Source organism: Lygodium microphyllum, chromosome 6, assembly GCF_053477565.2.
Source record: "Lygodium microphyllum isolate KBCC chromosome 6, Lygodium_microphyllum_v1.1.10, whole genome shotgun sequence".
In the NCBI taxonomy this organism is placed as follows: domain Eukaryota; kingdom Viridiplantae; phylum Streptophyta; class Polypodiopsida; order Schizaeales; family Lygodiaceae; genus Lygodium; species Lygodium microphyllum.
In genome coordinates this window covers 10,230,492-10,248,800 of record NC_141140.1, presented here as the reverse complement: position 1 = coordinate 10,248,800, position 18,309 = coordinate 10,230,492, and positions in this window count along the sequence as shown.

Here is an 18,309-nt window from a genome sequence, read left to right as displayed (position 1 = left end):
AGCCTTCCACTGATCTAGGTACCTGGAGGACTTTATCTTGCCAAAACTCGCGGTCCTCGGCTCCCCAAGCAGTTGGGTGAGCCTCACGCTCCGCTAACCATTTGGCTTTGGGCAGTACCCTATTCAAGGCGGTGGGAAACTCAAAGCGCAAGTCGAAGGGGTCACGGTTATACTCCTGCTGTTCCCAGATAATCAATTCAGCACGGAATTCAGCAGGGGAATCTTGGGTGCGCAGTAGGAGAGGGGCAGGCTGTCTCGGGACAGGTCTGGCATTAAACTTTCTTCTTGCCTTCTCCACCATCTCTTTCCTACGGTTGGTTTGGGCCGCTCTTCTCTCGGCAGATGTATCAGGGGGTTGCACTTCGGCTTGTTGTGGTTGAGGGGGCGGTGGGATGTATTCCTCCTCCTGAGGTCCCAGATCGAGCTCCGGTTCACCCTCTTCTGCTTGCTCGTCTTCTTGTGTTTTTTCCTCTGTGAAACCAAGGTCATCTATCTCCTGTGCCGTCAGGCCTACCTGTGCAAGATATCTTCTATGCTCTTCTAGGCTCTGCGGCGGGCCTCCTAGCTGTAGCGGCACGTGCAGGCCTGCTATGAGAGCTCTGCGCGTAATGGTTAGTTTCCTTTGCAGTTGATCATTGGCTTCATCTCCTTCTGGTTTGGTGGCGTGGAGCAGCGTATTGAGAAAGGTGTGATGCTGGGCTATCATGGAGAGCTAGGCCGCTTCTGCCTGATTCTCAGCCAGCACCCTGTCTCCTTCGGCCTTGGCTAGCCGGCGTGCTAAGTCCCGTACTCTATGCTCGTTATGATCGGACCATTCTTTTGCCCTTCTTTCCATATCTTCCAGGCTCTCCCCCTGATGGAGGGTCATTGCCATGAGTTGTTGCTGCTGGGCCTCGAGCTCACGGTGCAGGCGGGACTGCTCCTGGCGTTCCTCTGCAATTTGCGCATTGAGCTGGTCTAGCTTCACCTGCATCCTTCGCACTTGTTCTGCCATTAATTGGTCCAGCTCTGCAGCCTCCTGTCCGATTTTGTCAAGCTAGCTTTGTGCTTCCAGGAGGTTGACTGCAGATAACTGATCATTTTTGCGCCGCAGGTGGGCATTCGTTTCCCTCTCCCCGTTGAGACGCTCCATCAAGATTTTTCTTCTTCCCTCCCAGGTAGCATCACGTTCCTTCAGGGCTTTTAGTTCTTCCGCCTCCTTAGTGCTGGCTTCCTCCCTGAGCATAGCGATTTCCCTTTGATATTCTGTTAGCTGCTTCATTCTTTCCAGCTCGAGGGTGGCTTGTGATTCTCGTTCCGCTGCCAGCTCCTCCACGACTATCCTCCTTTCCTGTCTGGCTCTTTGCAACTGCGCGAGCAACTCCTTCACGTACTCGTCGTATTGGCCTGCTAGAGGTGGGGGGTGGGGCATGGTTGTAGTGGTGGCAACCTCTTCTAATTTTTGCCTCTTCAATTCTGACCTTGGCTCCAGTTTGGCCGTGGCTGCCCTTTTGGCTCCTGAAGCTGGGGTGGCCACGGCTGCTTCCCTTGCCAGCTCCCTTTCCACCAGAAACTGCAGCCAGGTGACCACATTGCTCTCGTCGACTTTTGGGGTGTGCCCCCGGGTGGCGGTGGCAGGGGTGTCATCATGATAGGGGTGGCTTGCATGGGTGGCATGAGGAGAGGGGAAGCCGGCTTGATTAGGTCCTTTCCTTTTCCTTTTGCAGGGGGAAGGGGCGCAATTTCCGACACACCAGTACTGGGACCGGGTGCCTCAGGTTGGTGCGGACCCTCTGCTCCTTCCTCGTCTCTTCTTTGCTGTTCCTCGATGGAGTGACGGGTTGCCAGCTCCAAATCTTCCTCTTCCTTCCTTCTCAGCTCCTCCTCGGCCTTCTTTTTTCTTTCCTCCTCATCCCTTATCGACTCCCTTTGGGCCCATTCGAGATCTTCCTTCTCTTTCCTCTTTCGCTCCTCCTCTCTTTTTCCATGTAGGGCCTTAGTTCATTGTTCCGCCTTCCTTTGTGGTGTAGCCTGAGGTTCTCCCTCCTCATCGGTGTCCGTTTCCGTTTCATCAGACTGCTCTTCCGCGTGAGGCTGGGACTGTGACGGTGATTTGCCACTTTTCTCGTCACCTCCCTGTTTGTCTTCTCCTGCTTGTCCCTGCCCTATCGCTTCTTGAATGATTGCGGTAAGGACACCTCCAAACCCTATGGTGGAGGCCTTGGAGGATGAGGCCTTGCGGGTCGATCGGGATGAAGGGGATTCTCCTGCCACGGCTCTTCCTCCTGTCGCTAGGGCCTTTGCCGAAGCCTCAATTGTCTTTCTTACAAACCCATTGAGGTTCACCTCGTCCAGCGATTGCGCCGCGATGCTTTCGAGCAGAGGTACATTGATTCGGGTCATAATGCTGTTGTACCGCTGGCTCAAGAACAGGGTGTGCACCATCTTTGCCTGCAGTTGAATTTCTTGGTTGGGGATGTCTGCCAGGCTAATTCCGTCGTTGGTGTGAACCTTAACTTTATCCATCCCCAACATGGCATAGATGTCTCTTTTTGGCTTCTTTTCCACCTTATTCGACAGCCCTAGTGCCCTTTCCACCAGCTCGGGGGTTAGCTCGGGGGGTTAGCTTGATCTGCACCTATCTGGTAGCTTCCCTATCCCGCACTGTGACGGTGCCCTGTTTCTGTTGAAGGTACGCAAGAACTCAGCGCACAGGGTGTAGTTTATCCTCCGGCCCACTGCGTCCAGGTACTTCTGTAGGTGGCATTGCTCTATAATTTGCCGTATCACCGGTTCTTCGATGAATATGTCTTCCAGGTTGAATACGTGGGGGAACTTTAGCTGGTTGAATGCTCTTGCTTCCACCGTGAGGTCGTACTTTACTTGTTCTTCCTCCGAGAAGGGGAGCTTGCCTGCTTTGTGCTAGCTTGCCATGGTCGCCACCTGCACATTTAGCCATTTCCCTTTTTAGTATTTTTTGGCAACTAATTTGTTGGATGACCAAAAGCATAGCAGATTTTATTGCCCATAGCCCTAACTTTTTCTTTCAGACTTCTATCACCTTCTTTTATATGGCATTTCAATTTTGAGCATTTCACACTTGGTTTACTTTTTAGATTTTACTTCATTTATCCCCTTATTGCCCCTTCCCCCTTTTGGAAAAGAAGAATCCGTCCTAGGATTGGAGGTTGTGGGGCCAAGGCGTTCATGTTTATTTGTGTAGGAGCCAAACATAGAAGTTGGGGTTATATTCTAGTTGTGCAGCGCAGTCCAGGTCACAGGGTCGAATGCCTACATGTGTGATGTACGTGAGGACATCTGTATGCAAATCACCGGAGTCGACCCGACTTGCGATATGGAGCTCTTCCTTTGTTAAGAGGCGGTCGAGATAGGGGTGCCTTGAGATATGATCGTCCATGGGCCGACCCCGAAGAGTGGTTAACACTCTATACGAGGTAGGTGCGACGTAGGTGGGATCATACTCGGCCGTTTTGATGGCTCGGCGTTGTTCGGCGTTGGTCATTATGCGGCATCTGTCGACTTCCCATTTCAACCTAAGAGCGTACCACTGCTTCAAGAAGGGTGATCCCGTATCCGCCAGGTGGGATAACCTTGTGTTCTCTTGATCATTGATGGCAGACATTGTCCGTGGGTCAAATGATGTGATGAGGCGTTGCTTAAGGGCTTGCTCTTTGGAGACCTCGCTAGCGAGCAACTCAGCAGCAGAGCGAGAAGCCTGTGCAAAGGCGAATTCAAAAGTCTCCCAAGAGCAAGGCATATTGCGCACGTCTATTGCAAAGGGTTCTGCTAATAGTCCCAAGTCTAGGCGATCATAGCTGAGGGCCAGTGCAACAAAGGTGGCATCGAGCTGTTTGATGCAGTCCACCACATCATCTCCAGTGTCCTCTGCAAGGTCAGCGGCCAGCGTTAGAAATGACTTTCGTTCGTAGGAGGGCTTAAGGCCGACGGGTGGTTGAGGTTTGTTGGAGCTGGAGGTTCTGACAGTACAGAGTTGCAGCTGGGGGTCTGTTTGAGTCGGCAAGATGGATGGGTCGGGTTTGATCTCAGGAGCTATGCTGCTGCAGTCAGCTAGGCTGCAGAGCGGCAGGTTGAGTTGGTTGGATGATGCCACTTGTGGTAATGGCCGTTGTTGGGGCCGATAGGCATGTGCGACTCTCTTGGGTTGACGCGTAGAGGGGTCGGATGAGTGGGGTGAGCCCTGCGATTCATGGTCTTGAGGCATCGGGGGACAAGGACTGATTAGGTCGACATAGAACTAGTGCCTTTGGCAGTTGGGATTTTAGGGATCCACAGCAAGGCATTCCCCTCATAGTAACCTTGGGCAGTTCTCGAGGCTGCTTAGGTACCCATTGCAAGTGAGGCTGTTGGGGTTTTGCTTTGGGTGCTGTGGCCTGCGGTTTATGGGGATCTGGGTGGGGCAGATATGCATGACCCCCCTCCTTAGTCCTACCTACGGCTTTTTCTATCGGTGGCCCTATGAGCGGTGATAGGGTTACGAGGCCCTTGTTGAAAGTCGTGACAATACGCACGTTGCCGATCGTTAAGTGGATGCGTTGCGACTCATAATCAACATTGCAGTGGGTCTGCTTTTTAAAGGTTCTCCCGAGCAATGACTCTGTGCTTGCATCCATGGTACTTGGCAACACGTAAAATAGCATGGGGATAGTTTCAGACTCGATAGAAACGGTGACTTGGCATGTGCCGAGAAGCGGGTAGGATTGAGCCCCGTATGGGCTTAATTTGGCTGTTGTGGGATGAAGTATTGGCTTGCTGAGCTGGATCCAATGCTTGTGCGTTAAAACGTTAAAATCCGCCCCCTCATCAATCAGGGCGTCGAAGGAGCATGTTTGCTTGGCAGTGCCTGTGACACGGAGGTAGGCGGGTTCTACAGGCTCCTCCTCATTCTCGTAGATTTCCGTAATTGTGGCTACTCGTATTTTGACGGGTGGTTCTACCATTGGTGGCTCATGCAAAGGATGAGTGGGTGGGTAGTACTTCTTGACCCGACTGCCGTTGAAGAAGCCCATTCCTTCACCATCCAGTGTCTCCAGCTCGACATTACCCATTCGACTGATTGCCCGGACCTTGAAGGGTCCGAGACCTCTGAATTTCATCTTTTGCTTATGTCCTTTAACTGAGTAGAGGAGCACTAGGTCACCCTGCTCAAACTCCCGTTGCTTGACATGTTTGTCAAACCAGCTTTTGCGTCGGGCTTTCTCGCAGATAAGTGCGTGGGTGGCTAGAAGACGAATCTCTGATAGGCGTTCCAGCTCAACCAAGCGTTGCGTCCATGCTTCCTTTCCTTCCCACCGTTCTTGGAGCACTATCCTCAGGCTAGGGACGAAGAACTCTAATGGGAGAATGGCTTCAATCCCATAGGTCAGCCTAAAAGGTGTTTGACCGACGGCCGTTTTATAAGCTGTTCGGTAGGCCCACAAGGCTGCCATCAACTTGTTATCCTAGTTGCTTCGTGAAGCTAAGACAACTTTAGTCAGGACATTGATGAGAATTTTGTTGGTTGATTCTGCACGGCCATTAGCCTAAGGGTAGTATGGTGAGGATTTGCGATGGATGATGAGAAAGGAGGATAGGAGATGGGCTATCACTTCGTTGATGAAGTGCGTTCCTTGGTCGCTAACCAGTTCGATGGGGCAACCAAAGCGCGAGATTACTTGCTCCCATAAGAACTTGGCAGTTTTCCTAGCATCGTTTCTCCGTGTGGCTCTCGCCTCCGCCCATTTGGTGAGGTAATCCGTGGCCACCACGATGTACTTGGCTTGTGAGTATTGCACCGCAGGGCTGATGGGTATGAAGTCAATCCCCCATTTTTCGAAGGGTTGGCGAGCAATAACAGGGGTTAACTCCATCTGATCTTTACAAATCGGGACTTTTGTCCGTTGGCACTCGTCACAATGCTTGACGAATTGTGTAGCATCGCGGAAAAGTGTGGGCCACCATAGTTGGGACTGCAGCACCTTCCGTGCTGTCATGTCTCCGCTAAAGTGTCCTCTTGCAATACCGTTGTGCGCCTCTGAGAGCACATCGTGCATCTCATGCTCACATACGCACCTACGTAGCAATCCGTCTTGCCCCAGCCTATAGAGTTGGCCTGCAATCAGCTGGTAGGGTTGGATTTTCAGGATCAAGCGCCTAAGCCGTGCCCGTTCTATTGGTCGTTCGGGCAGCCCATGCTCGAGCACTTGGACTATGTCGTCTGCCCAGTACGGTGTCAGATCAGCCCTGAATAGGTCTCCTTCGCTGGACAGATGGAATAAGTGGCTGTTCGGTAACTCGTCCATGATGCCTTGTCCAACGGCTTCTCCTGTGGCTATACGGGACAAATGATCAGCCATGTAATGTTGTTTTCCCTTCCGCACCACCACGGAGAAATCGAACTCTAGGAGCAGGAGAAGCCATCGAGCTATATGTCCTGTAGCACAAGGTTTGTTCACTAAATAGAGTAGGGCTTGATGGTCTACGAAGAAGGTGAAGGGGGTGGCCAGGAGGTAATGCCGGAACTTCTTCACGGTGAACACCATGGCTAATCCCTCCCTTTCCGTTGTCGAATAATTCATCTCTGTCTCAGTGAGTTGCCTGCTAGCAAAACTTATTGGGTAATCTAGGTTGTGCTCACTAGGTTGGCACAACACTGCCCCCACGGCAAACTTAGAGGCGTCAATGTGTACGTGGAAAGTAATGGTCCAGTCTAGGGCTCGTAGAATAGGTGCCGTTGTTAGAGCCTTTTTCAATTCTTCGTATGCCCGTTGGCATGCTTCGGTCCACTCGAAGACAATTAGCAGCTTGTACAATGGCCTAGCGATTAGCGCGTAGTTCAGTACAAACCGCCGATAGTATCCTGTGTGACCTAAGAAGCATTGAACTCCCCTATAATTACCTAGGGGTGGAAGGTCAACGATAACTTTGACCTTCGAGAAGTCCGTGGCAATGCCGTTCTTTGACACAACGTGTCCCAAGATGCATCCGTGCTTCACCCAAAACTGACATTTCAAGGGGTTTAGGGAGAGATGGTATAAGCGACACCGTTCAAAGACCGCACGGAGTTTGTCTAGATGTTCAATCCAGGTCGAATGGACACACAGGTCATCAACAAAGACCTCTAACTCCTTGCGAAGCATGTCCTTGAATATGGTGCACATGAGGCATTGAAAGGTGGCAGGGGCATTGGTTAACCCGAAGGGCATGACTACGTACGCAAAGACGCCCCACTCAGTGGTGAAGACGGTCTTGTGCCTGTCTACAGGATGCACTTGCACCTGATTGTACCCCGAGAAGCCATCCAGGAAACTATAGGCTTCCTTACCTGCCACTCTCTCAAGCCTGTGCTCGGTGTACGGCAAGGGGTAGTTGTCTCTCTTTGTAGCAACGTTCACCTTCTTGTAATTGATGCACACTCGAATCTTGCATTTTTTTTCATCACAATGACTATGGGTGACACCCAGTTTGTGTGCTCAATTTCGTAAATGAATCCAGCTCTCATCAGCTTGTCGATTTCCTCCTTGACAGCATGAGCGTGCTTTGGATTCATGGGGTACGGTCGCTGCTTGACCGGCGTTGCATCCGACGTCATGGGTATGTTGTGAGTCACAACACTCGGATCTACCCCTTGTAGCTCATCTAAGGACCAAGCAAATACGTCTATGTACTCCCGCAAAAGAGTGACAAGACTGGACTCCTCTTCAGTAGTCAAGTCCTCGGCAATGAACACTGGTCGGGGTACTTCCCCTTCCAGGGCTAGGTTTACCTCCTTGACCTTGGTTGGCCCTTCGATTGGTTCGCTGGTTTGCCCTTGGCGCTTGGCACTTAGCAGAACCACCACCTTGTCCCCTTTTTTGAATTTAGAGAAGCATTTAGGAAGGTCTTGTGGCTTCCTTTGTTCCTCTGATCGTGCATCCTTGGGGCGCTTTGCCTCATCCTGCCGCAACCGTCTGCGCCTCAGGTGGACAAGTAAGTCCCCCTTGGTGCGTCTGGTCATGGGTGGCCTAGGGATTTCTGGGTCACTATCCGAAGTAACTTCCGATTCAGAGTTAAACCCCCTATTTTCACTAGAGGAGGTGGTCTCCCCTAGTGGCCGCAGTTCAGATGGCGATTCGGTTCTAAGCAGTGCTGCCGTTCTTGGTTGGGCTAAGTCGGCTTGCTCAAGGTCTACTGCTCCTATTCGTTCCAACCAAGCACGATCACATTTCGTACACATAACTCCTTGGTCCACTCTAAGGGCCTGTCTCTTCTACGGCTTAGCATCTGCCCGTATCTGCTCAATTTCTCGCCCTTCAGTGTCGTATTCTATGGTATCCACCTCACCCTCACTTTCATCATCGAAGGATTGGCAATCTTCGTATTCATCACAGGAATCTTTATCGCTCGACTGCTCATCGTCTCCCAAGGCTTGCTCTGCCTCGTCTTGTTGGTCGGGAACCAAAGCCCAGTTATACCTGAGGTTCAGTTCGTGTACCCTGGTCCACTTCCACTCGGACTCTTCCCAGAGGTCCTGGAGTGGCTTGAGGTTGGCAGCTGCGTTGCCTGCCAGTCGGTCCGTTAAGTGCTCCAGTATTCCCTGGAGTTCCCTCTTGTTGGAAGATACTTGGAAGATGACAGGCTTAGGCCCTTCATGGAGGCTTGATGCCATCATGTAGACAGGTGTAGAGAGTGTTTCGTTTGGCTTGCCAAATGTTTTGATATCCTGCTCCTACGCCTCATGGTCTAAGAACGGCAGGTCAAGTGTAGCGAGAACGTGCATCCAATCCCGCTCGTCCTCTGGGCATGGGATATACTTAGTTAAGGACCCATAGGGTTCCTTGACCTGAGTGTTCCCTTTGAGCATAGTAGAGATGGCGTCTAGATCGACTGGCGAGGTCTTCCAAGTGTCCATCTCTATTCTCACGGCGTCAGTTCGGTTGCCAAGGAAGATCAGGCTGTTACCCCAATCTTCGATAACTCTAGCATTGCGCATCCAGGGTCGACCCAATAGGATATCATAGTCCACTCCCTTCATGACTATAAAGTCGACAGAGAACTGGACTCCTGCAACCTTTACTAGCCAATTCTTCAAGACCCCGAATGGCTTCACTCGCATACCGTTTGCTAGCGTGACATTAAACCGAGCAGCTTCGACAGGTGGGTTTCCCCACGTCTGCAGCACTGCGTGGCTAAGCACACTAACCCCAGCTCCTGTGTCTAGAATTCCCTTCCTCGTTGCGTCCCCCAGGGCTAGGACCGGCAGGACTGCATGCATCTCCGAGCCCTCCCAGAAGGCGTTGACGTGCAAGGATTTAGGCCCGGAGTGTAACGTCAAACTTGGTAATTGTGTTTCCGCATCCTGGTCTTGAGGATCTGCTGTGTCCTGCTCTTGCGATCCCTCGACCCACTGCTTGAGGTCTTGCCATAGGGCAGGGTGCTGCTTAAGCAGATCTCCCAGGCCAAGCGTTACAGGGGTGGTCACTAGTGTGGTCAGGAGATTGCTAAACACTCGTCCTTCCTTTAGCCTAGACTGTCCGGGCCAATGGCCGCGGCGGATCTGCGGCTCCGTTGCGTCTAGGCTTGGCCTCAATGGCACTGCTTGTGGCATAGTAGCCTCGGCCGACTTCGGTTGAGGCGGTGATATTGGTGTGCTTATGCTGGAGAGATCATCGATCTCGTCCTCCGTGATGGGTTCAACATCCTTGAGGTGCTGTTGAGCCTCCTCACCCGTTCCTTCACCTTTTCTATGGCCTCTAATTGCCGCTTGGGGTGTGGGTATTCCCCTATCTTAGCGCTTCCCTTTTGGGCTGTTTTAGGGGCTGAAGTCTCTGCCGCTGCGTCTGAGACTTTCTTCCCCTGAGGTAAGGTCGTAATACTGTCAGTTTTTAGTGCGACCTTAGCCTCCGATCTCTTCTTTTTCCGCCTACGGCTTTTCTTCCCTACTGAGGTCGCGTCAAGATTGCTAGGTCCTGGCAGAGAGATGCCGGCCTGCTTCATTTGTGCTCGGGTCATAACTCGCAAGGAAATAGGTGTGGCCTCCCCATTGGGGTTTTCAACACCAAACAGCCCCAACGGTGTTGGGGGTAAAGGCGCCTCCGCCGTGCCGCCCCGTGTATTACTACACTGACAGTACTCGCCACTGCACACTGCAGGTGGCGGGCGCCCGTCACGTCACTTTATTCTTTATTCTTTTAGTGACAGTTTGAATAAAGGAAGGCCCGGTCACACATTGTGACTGTTGGAGTTCCCATTTCTTGTCTCTCTCTTTCTTGCTCTTGCTCTCCCGCCATAGCTCGCGTGCAAGCTTCGATCCTTCTCACCTTTCAACTGGTATCAGAGCTTGGCATTCTCTTGCTCGAGCTCGACTTGGTGCTTCTCTACCTTCGCATCAACTCCCTTCACGCATTGGGTCTCCATCCCGGCAGCCATATCCGATCTCCTCGAGCTCCCATCACTCCCCGGCTTCCCGAGCACCTTCCCAGCCTATTGAGGCACCTTCAAGGCATTGATACTGAGGTATTTGATCATTCTTTCAGGGTTTTATTTTAGTCTACAGGTTGCAAACAGCAAGGGCAGCCATGGCTTCAAACCCTTGAAGCTTATTCCCCTCATATTGTGCCTTACACCTATCAAGGCTCAAAGAGGCTTGTCATAGGCCGTTGATAGGCCCTTCTTGAGCCCCCCATTACCCCCTTTTCAGCCCATGTGGAGCAACAGCAAGTTCAGCACCAACAGGGCAGATTGCATCATTTTTTTCCAGGCTGTGAGCACTCATCTACTTCAGCTCCACACTTGGCCATTGCTTCTTGCTCTCTACCTTGATCAAGAGTGCTATAGACTTCATGTTTGATGTCATTCAAGCTTTGGGCATTGGTCTTGATCATTCGGGGCTGATCTCTTCAGATTTGGGACTGTTATAAACTGTCATAACAGGCTAAAAACAGGGCAGCACCATTGGCATTAGCATTTGTTGCTTATACTCCATTCCGATTGTGCTATTTGATGCCCATATGCGGTCTACATGATGCCTACTGCCTTGGGAATGTATGCACATGATTATGCCATGATTTTGGCTTGAAATATTGGCTGATTTGGGACTGTTATTTACTGTTATACAGTGCTGGAAACAGGGCAGCCACACTTGGCATTGGCATTTGATGCTTATGCTCTACTCCGGTTACCTTATTTGATGCCCGTATGCGGTCTACTTCCTACCCGGATGTATTGGGGATGTATGAATTTGGTTTGACCATGATTTTGGCTTGAATTCGGGGCTGAAATCTACTGTTTAGAATAGTAAATACATGTTGGAATAACAGTGGGCTGAAGGTACTTTACATGCTTTGGCACTTACCTACCGATACCGGATGTATGCTTTGAGCTTTGGCATGATGTCTCTGACATTTGGGGACGGCTTGGAGCATATGTATGAGATTATGGGATGCTTTTGAGCTTCACATTAGCTCCATCTTCACTGGCATTTGGACCGACTTGGCATGCTTGTGGACTGCCTATGCCTCATGTCTCTGCTTGACAGTTAGGCTTTTGCATTACATGCTTTGGTTCGTGACATATGCTATTTGGTTCGTGTATGCCATACCGACATTTGGAGCTTGGATTTGGATGTATTTGAGCATTCCCGGCTTACTTGATCACTGATCTTGGTTGCTATTTGGATGTCATTGAGTTGACCGAGAGCTTATTTGGGCTTATGTATTGCTTCATGGTTAATGCGACCGGTGCTTCATGTATGTCATGCTCTCTTGGATGCGCTTGATGCATTGACAGGGTCACTTATCACTGGTGCTTTCTCTTGGGTTATTTGAGCTTCTGAGCTCACTTTGTACGCCTTTTGTGCTAGTGGGAGCATTTTACATGCTTGCTTGACCTTTGACAGTTGCATGCTATTGGAGCACTTACATGTATTTGGAGCAGTTTATGTCTTGAGCAGCTACATACTCATTGAGACTTTGGGATCATACTCCGATCTTTATGGATATGCATTGATGTACTCTTGGTTCACAGGATGCTTATGAGCTAAGTCTCATATTTGGATCTTTCTTTTTGAGCAGACACCTATTTGTGTCAGGTTTTGGCAGTTACAGGAACACTTTGCCTAGAGTGTCTGGGGGTGTGCCTTTCACTGGCAGATGTTATTTTGACATGCTTCGGTGTTGAGCTCATGTTCTTTTCACTGTCATTGGCCTTGCTTATGTCTGTTTCATGCCGGCTTTGGACCTAGCATTGTTTGCTTGACATTGGATCCTATTTTGGGATAGTTTGCTCTCTAGACTGCATACATGCAATTTATTACAGCAAGCAGTTATTGGTGGACTGAGGTATACTTTTCATGCTGAAATATCCTGATTTGGTGTACCACACCTAGTACTAAGTGGGCAGCAACTTTTGGCACACTTTGCTCGCCCTTTGGACCCTGTTTTGGTCATTTTTGGGCAGTTTCTGCAGTAAAACAGCAAGCAGTTTTGGACTGTTTGGGCATTTCCAGCCTGCATAATGGCGTCATCTTCGCATAATAGTGCCATCTTTAACATTACAAAGTTGGATGGTACCAACTACTCTTATTGGAAGAGTCAAATTTGGCAGGTCTTGGTGCAGAAATCTCAGATTAAGCCACTTCGGTTGAGTGGGGATCAGCCTGAAACTATGGACAATGACGACTGGCTTGAACTTGATGAGCTATGCAAGTCCACGATTGTATTGTCTCTCACTGAACAGGTACATTATAATGTATTTGAGGAAGCACAGAGTGCATGGGATCTATGGAATAAGATCAAGAATCTTTATGATAAGAAAAGTCCGGCGAGTCAAATGTACTGGTTGAAGCAGCTTATGGATCTGCGCATGAAGGATAATGTGACTATATCTGCTCACTTGAGCCAGTTCCATGCTATACTGAAGAACCTGACTTCGCAGGATATCACCTTTGGAGAGGAAGTAACTCCTCTTTTCTTGCTTGGGACTCTGAATGAGTCATGGGATGTTTTCCGTACTGCTCTTTGTGCCTCTAGTGCTACTCTAAAATTGGCAGATGTTGAGAGTGCTCTTCTTCAGGAAGAGGTGAATCGCAAAAACTTGGATGCCTCTCGTGGTAGTCATGCTTTGACAGTTAGAGGCAGGAATGACAGGTATGACCGTGGTAATGGTCGAGGCCGTGACTCGCAGAAGGGTCGGTCTAAATCTCGTGGCAAGTCGCGTGGGCGCAATGCAAATGTCACTTGTCATCATTGTGGGAAAAAGGGCCATATTGGACCACAGTGTCATGAGTTGCGCAATGAGAAGCGCAAGGATAAGGGGAAAGATAAAGTGCAGGAGAAGTCCTCTGATCGCAGCATAGTACCTGTGAAGTCCAACGTCAAGATTGAGGAAATTAATGTCACGCAGACTGAGGAGTCCGATGGTGGTGATGAGTTTATACTTGCAGCTAGTTCTTCTGATGCTTCACACTTGACTGAGACATCTAGTATGTATGCACAGTGCTGGTTATTGGATTCAGGTGCGTCCTTCCATGTGACGCCTTACCGTGAGTGGTTTCACTCTTACCGTACTGTATCTGGATCAGTCAGACTTGGAGATGACAGGTCTCTTGATATTCTGGGTTGTGGAGATATTCAGTTGCAGTTTTCCAATGGCAGTTCCTTTTTGCTTAGGGATGTACGTCATGTACCTGCGCTTACGCGCAGTCTTATGTCTGCAGGATAGTTGGATGATGCAGGGTTTCATGTCTGTTTTGGGGATTCTGCCTGGAAAATTACCAAAGGCAGACTTGTGCTTGCTAGAGGCGCCAAGGCTGGCAGCCTCTATGCTCTTGTTGTATCTGGGTTTTCTGTAGACCATGTTTTGGTAGTGGGCTCTATCCCACATGTATCACTTTGGCATGCCCGTTTGGGGTATATGTCTTTGAAGGGAATGAAAATGCTATCTGGTTTGCAGTATCTTCCGCCTTTGGACTATGCACGTTTTGACTCGTGTGATCATTGTCTTTATGGTAAGCAGAATAGGTCTACGCATAAGAAATCGGGTAGGCCACGCATGAGTGAGCCCTTGGCATTGGTGCATTCCGATGTTTGTGGGCCTATGCCTTGCATGTCTATGGGTGGCGCGAAGTACTTTGTTACCTTCATTGATGATTTTTCTAGGAAAGTGTGGGCTTATCCCATAAAGCAAAAGTTCGATGTCTTGGCAGTCTTTCAGCGTTGGCTTGCTCTTGTTGAGAACCAGACTGGGTATAGGCTGAAATGCCTTAGGACTGACAATGGGGGAGAATATGTCTCACATGCTTTTGACCAGTTTTGTGATGACAGGGGTATTAAGCGTCAGTTGACCGCCCCTTACACCCCACCCCAGAATGGTTTGGCTGAGCGCATGAACAGGACTATTCAGGAGCGTGTGCGCTCTATGCTTAGCCATGCAGGCATACCCTAGAGTTTTTGGGCTGAGGCAGTTAGTACGGCAGTGCATGTCATAAACCGATCGCCTTCCAGTGGATTGGATTTCCAGGTTGCAGAGGAAGTTTGGGCTGGTAAGCCACCCTCTTATGCGCATCTCCCTGTCTTTGGATGTGAGGCATTCTGCCATGTGCCCAAGGACAAGAGGAGTAAATTGGATCCAAAGAGCATTAAATGCATATTTCTTGGCTATGGTGAGTCAGGAGAGATGGGCTATCGCCAATGGGATCCGTAGGCGCGAAAAATAGTACGCAGCCATGATGTCGTCTTCCATGAAGACAAGATGCACAGGCAGCCTGAGAAGGTGGTTGAGATCGGCAGAGTGATCTTTCAGGAGGAGCCTAAAGCTCCAGCACAGCCAGTAATACAGCCTGCAGCAGTTCCTCCACAGGGCCAGGATGTTGGACAGGCAGTTAGACAGGCAACAGAGCCTGCGGTGAGACGGTCTGCTAGAGACAGACGTCCACCTGACAGATTTCAGCCCTCTATGCATTATGTTTTGGTTACAGATGCAGGAGAGGACGGATGGCAAATTAGCTGAACCGGAGGGCGACTTCCGTTTTGGGCAGTCTATGAAAAGATGGGTGATTCCGCACTCTGCGCACCTTTGGTCAGCTTTGTCCCTGTTTTGCTGCTCTCTTTCAGGGCAGCGCGATGAGACATGACCGGGATGTCCACAAGTCCAACAAGTGACCGGATCCTGTGGTGGCTGCCCTCCTAGGCCTCTAACCCGTCCTCGTCCTAATGCCATCACCGGCACGGGCCGATAATCCATGAGGACCGCGTTGCCCTCGTCGTCATGCGAGACGTAAGGGTATATGTAGGTCTCTTCGTCACTGGGCTCCTCCACGTAGTGTACGGGAGCATTGCTCGGTGGGTGGGTAGGCGGTGTAGGAATGCCGATAGGATTTATGTCCAGCCTAGGGACAACTGGTTTCATATCATTAGGCACAGGTAGGGCTGGCGGGGCTCCCCATCCGAAAAATGGCTGCGGCCTGTTAGCTGGATAAGGCTGGCCGTAGGGTTGTGCGTATGGTAGTCTGCAGTGTGCGGCATCGTGGCCGAACCTACCGTAGTTAGCGCAGGGTCTTGACCTAGGGTCTTGACACTCTGCTGGCAGGTGGTTTCCTCCACAGTACACGCACTGGACGTGTGGACTCGTCGGTCGCCTCAACATGTCTTGTATTTTGGCCAATTCCATCTTGACCTCGGCCAGGCCTTGGTCCATCTCGGTGGTCTTTCCCTTATCTTGGGATGATGGGTTTGATCGCTCGCTAGAGGTTGACGTTCGCTCTAAACTCCGTGGGTTGGTTTCCTCTAGGTTTGAGCTCCTAGAGCTCCGCTCTTTCAGCTCGTCATCGACTCTGATGGCTTTCTCAAAAACCCTAGCCACCACGTCTCGCTGCAAGCTTAAGTTGCCTGCGAGTGCCTTGTACAATTCCTCATCTCGAATTCCGCTGATGAATACAGTCGATACTGCCCTGTCAGTCGGTCTCTCGCCTAAGGGGATTCTTTTAAGGAGGCTTCTCACATGGGTCACATAGTCGCGGATGCCCTCCTTCTCCTTCTGCTTGACATTCATCAGGCGTACTAGCAGGTTGTCAGAGTATCCGGGTTCGGCAAACCTCTTGACAAAAAGGTCCTTGAGGTTATTGAAGTTGGCTCGTTCTATGGTGTCCAGGCTTGTATACCACGTCCTACCCTTATCGCTTAAGCAAAGTCCGAATGCTTGCGAACGTCGAGCCTAGTCGTTGAGGCCATTGGCTTCGCAGACTTGTTCAAACCGCTCGATGAAGTTGTACGGGTCGTCAGGTGGCTGGTACTTGTCAAGTTGCTTGGCGACAATAGGTATTTTGGCTTGGCTCTTTGAGCCTGGTTTGCCCCCAACCCTGCAAGCAGCGACATTGCTAGCGCAGTGGCACTCTGCTCTACCGCGGTGTTATCGAGCAGCCATTTCATGAGGAGCTCGCTCAGCGTCAGGTCTCCCTCTAGTGCTCTTTCCTGGTCTGTCCGGTTCCGGCCAGCCAAGTTCAGCACTCGCTGCACCTCATGCAGCTCCATGCTTTGCCTTAGGCTCCTGGCTTGTTGATCCCTATTATACTCGGCTATGCCCTGTAATGCCTTGCGGGCTAGCCTTATCTCCTCCTCTAGGTCCGCAAGGATTGCATCTGCCGTCCTGCCACGGTGCTCGTACCGGGCATGCGCATCATAACTGCTCACCATCTGCTGTATAGCATCTGGGAATGCGCTCACATCGAGCTCCTCGGTAAACCGATGGTCTGAGCCTCCCTCTATCATGGTTGAATTCTTGCGCCTCACTGCGCCCTCGATCAGGTTAATCGATCGTGAGACAGATCCTTGTCGTTGACGCTCCTTGCTTGATTCTACCGTGCGCTTCACGCGTTTGCCTATACCTTGGGTCTTCTCCTATGGGTGGGTTTTTTGAGCTGTTTATCTGAGTGAGTTCCTTTAATTTTTGAATGCAGTGCTCAACTTATGGTCACTCGTGAGTGTGTTGTTCCTCGTGCACTTGTGCTCAATCAGGTTTTCAGCTTTTCTAAGTGTACTTCAAGTGCGGAAATTCAACATGAGTGCTGCGAGCAATTCCCCGGCGTCTCACTCACTCTCGCTCGTTTCAGTCCTGATAGGCTTTGCTACTCCAGTCCTGGCCGTTCTAACGGGTTCTAGGGTATTGTACTGCTTCCTGTTGTTCACGCGGGGGTGGGTCGCTGGGGAGTGGCCCAGTGTGTCCTTGGATGGGTCAGGTTTTTGTTTTGGTTTGACTCTGGGAATCGGGCGTCCGATTTACCAGTGGTTCGATTTACCAGTGGTCCGATTTTGGGAATCGGACCAGGTGTATCAGGGCTGAGTGGCAGTCTCAAAGTCCAAGTGTCCGATTCTCAAAAATCGGACATGCAAGTGTTCAATGAATAGGAGAAGGGGGTCCGATTCTGGGCTGGTCCGATTTTGGGTGGTCCGATTTGTCCGAATGGTCCGATCGGACAGGGTGGTCCGATTTCTAGAATCGGGCAGACTGGTCCAAGTGTCCGATCCTAGTGGTCCGATTATGGGCGGGTCCGATTCTGGGAATCGGACCGGGCAGGTGGTCCGATTGGTGACGTGTCTTAATTCGTCCGATCGGACAGCGTGGATCCGAGTCAAGCGTCCGAGTCTCCGAGCGTCCGATCGGACGGTTGTCCAAGTGTCTGATTCTGGGAATCGGACACTGGGTCGGACATCCGAGTCCGCTGGTCCGATGAGCTTGCGCACACGGATTCGCCCAAATATCTCCAGATGCCTATTACTATTGACCACAAAATTCACCAGCGATGGAGTTGGAGTGGTGAGGGGGAGATCGGTGTACCTGGGGATCACGGAATGCAATGTCCTCCGTGCCCTAGTCACTCGGACGGTCGCCAAGCTCGCTCTCTCTCTCTCTCTCTCTGTCACTCTCCGTTGGTTGGAAATGGGGGTTCTCTTGCCCTTCCAGAATTTATATCCTGCTGGTCCTTCCCTGAACACTACAGATCGCTCTCCTGGCGTTTTCTACGCAGTTACCTTCGCATTTACTCTATTTTCCCCCTGTTTTCTGTGATTTTCTCCCTGTTTCACATCAGCAACCCTCTGCCTCTTCGTGTGTGATTTCCTACTGTTAATCTACCCTAAACACAACATAAATCGAAAGCAAAACACTGAACTAGTTTCTCCATGTTTTCCAATCATCAAACAACCAGAATATCCCAAAATACTTACCTGTTCTAAAAATCGAAAACATCCAACCTCCTACTTATCTCAAGCTCCGTTTCGGGGATGAATACCCTACTTCGATGCTCGATATGAGGCACGCAAGTGCTCAAGCTTGAATCCG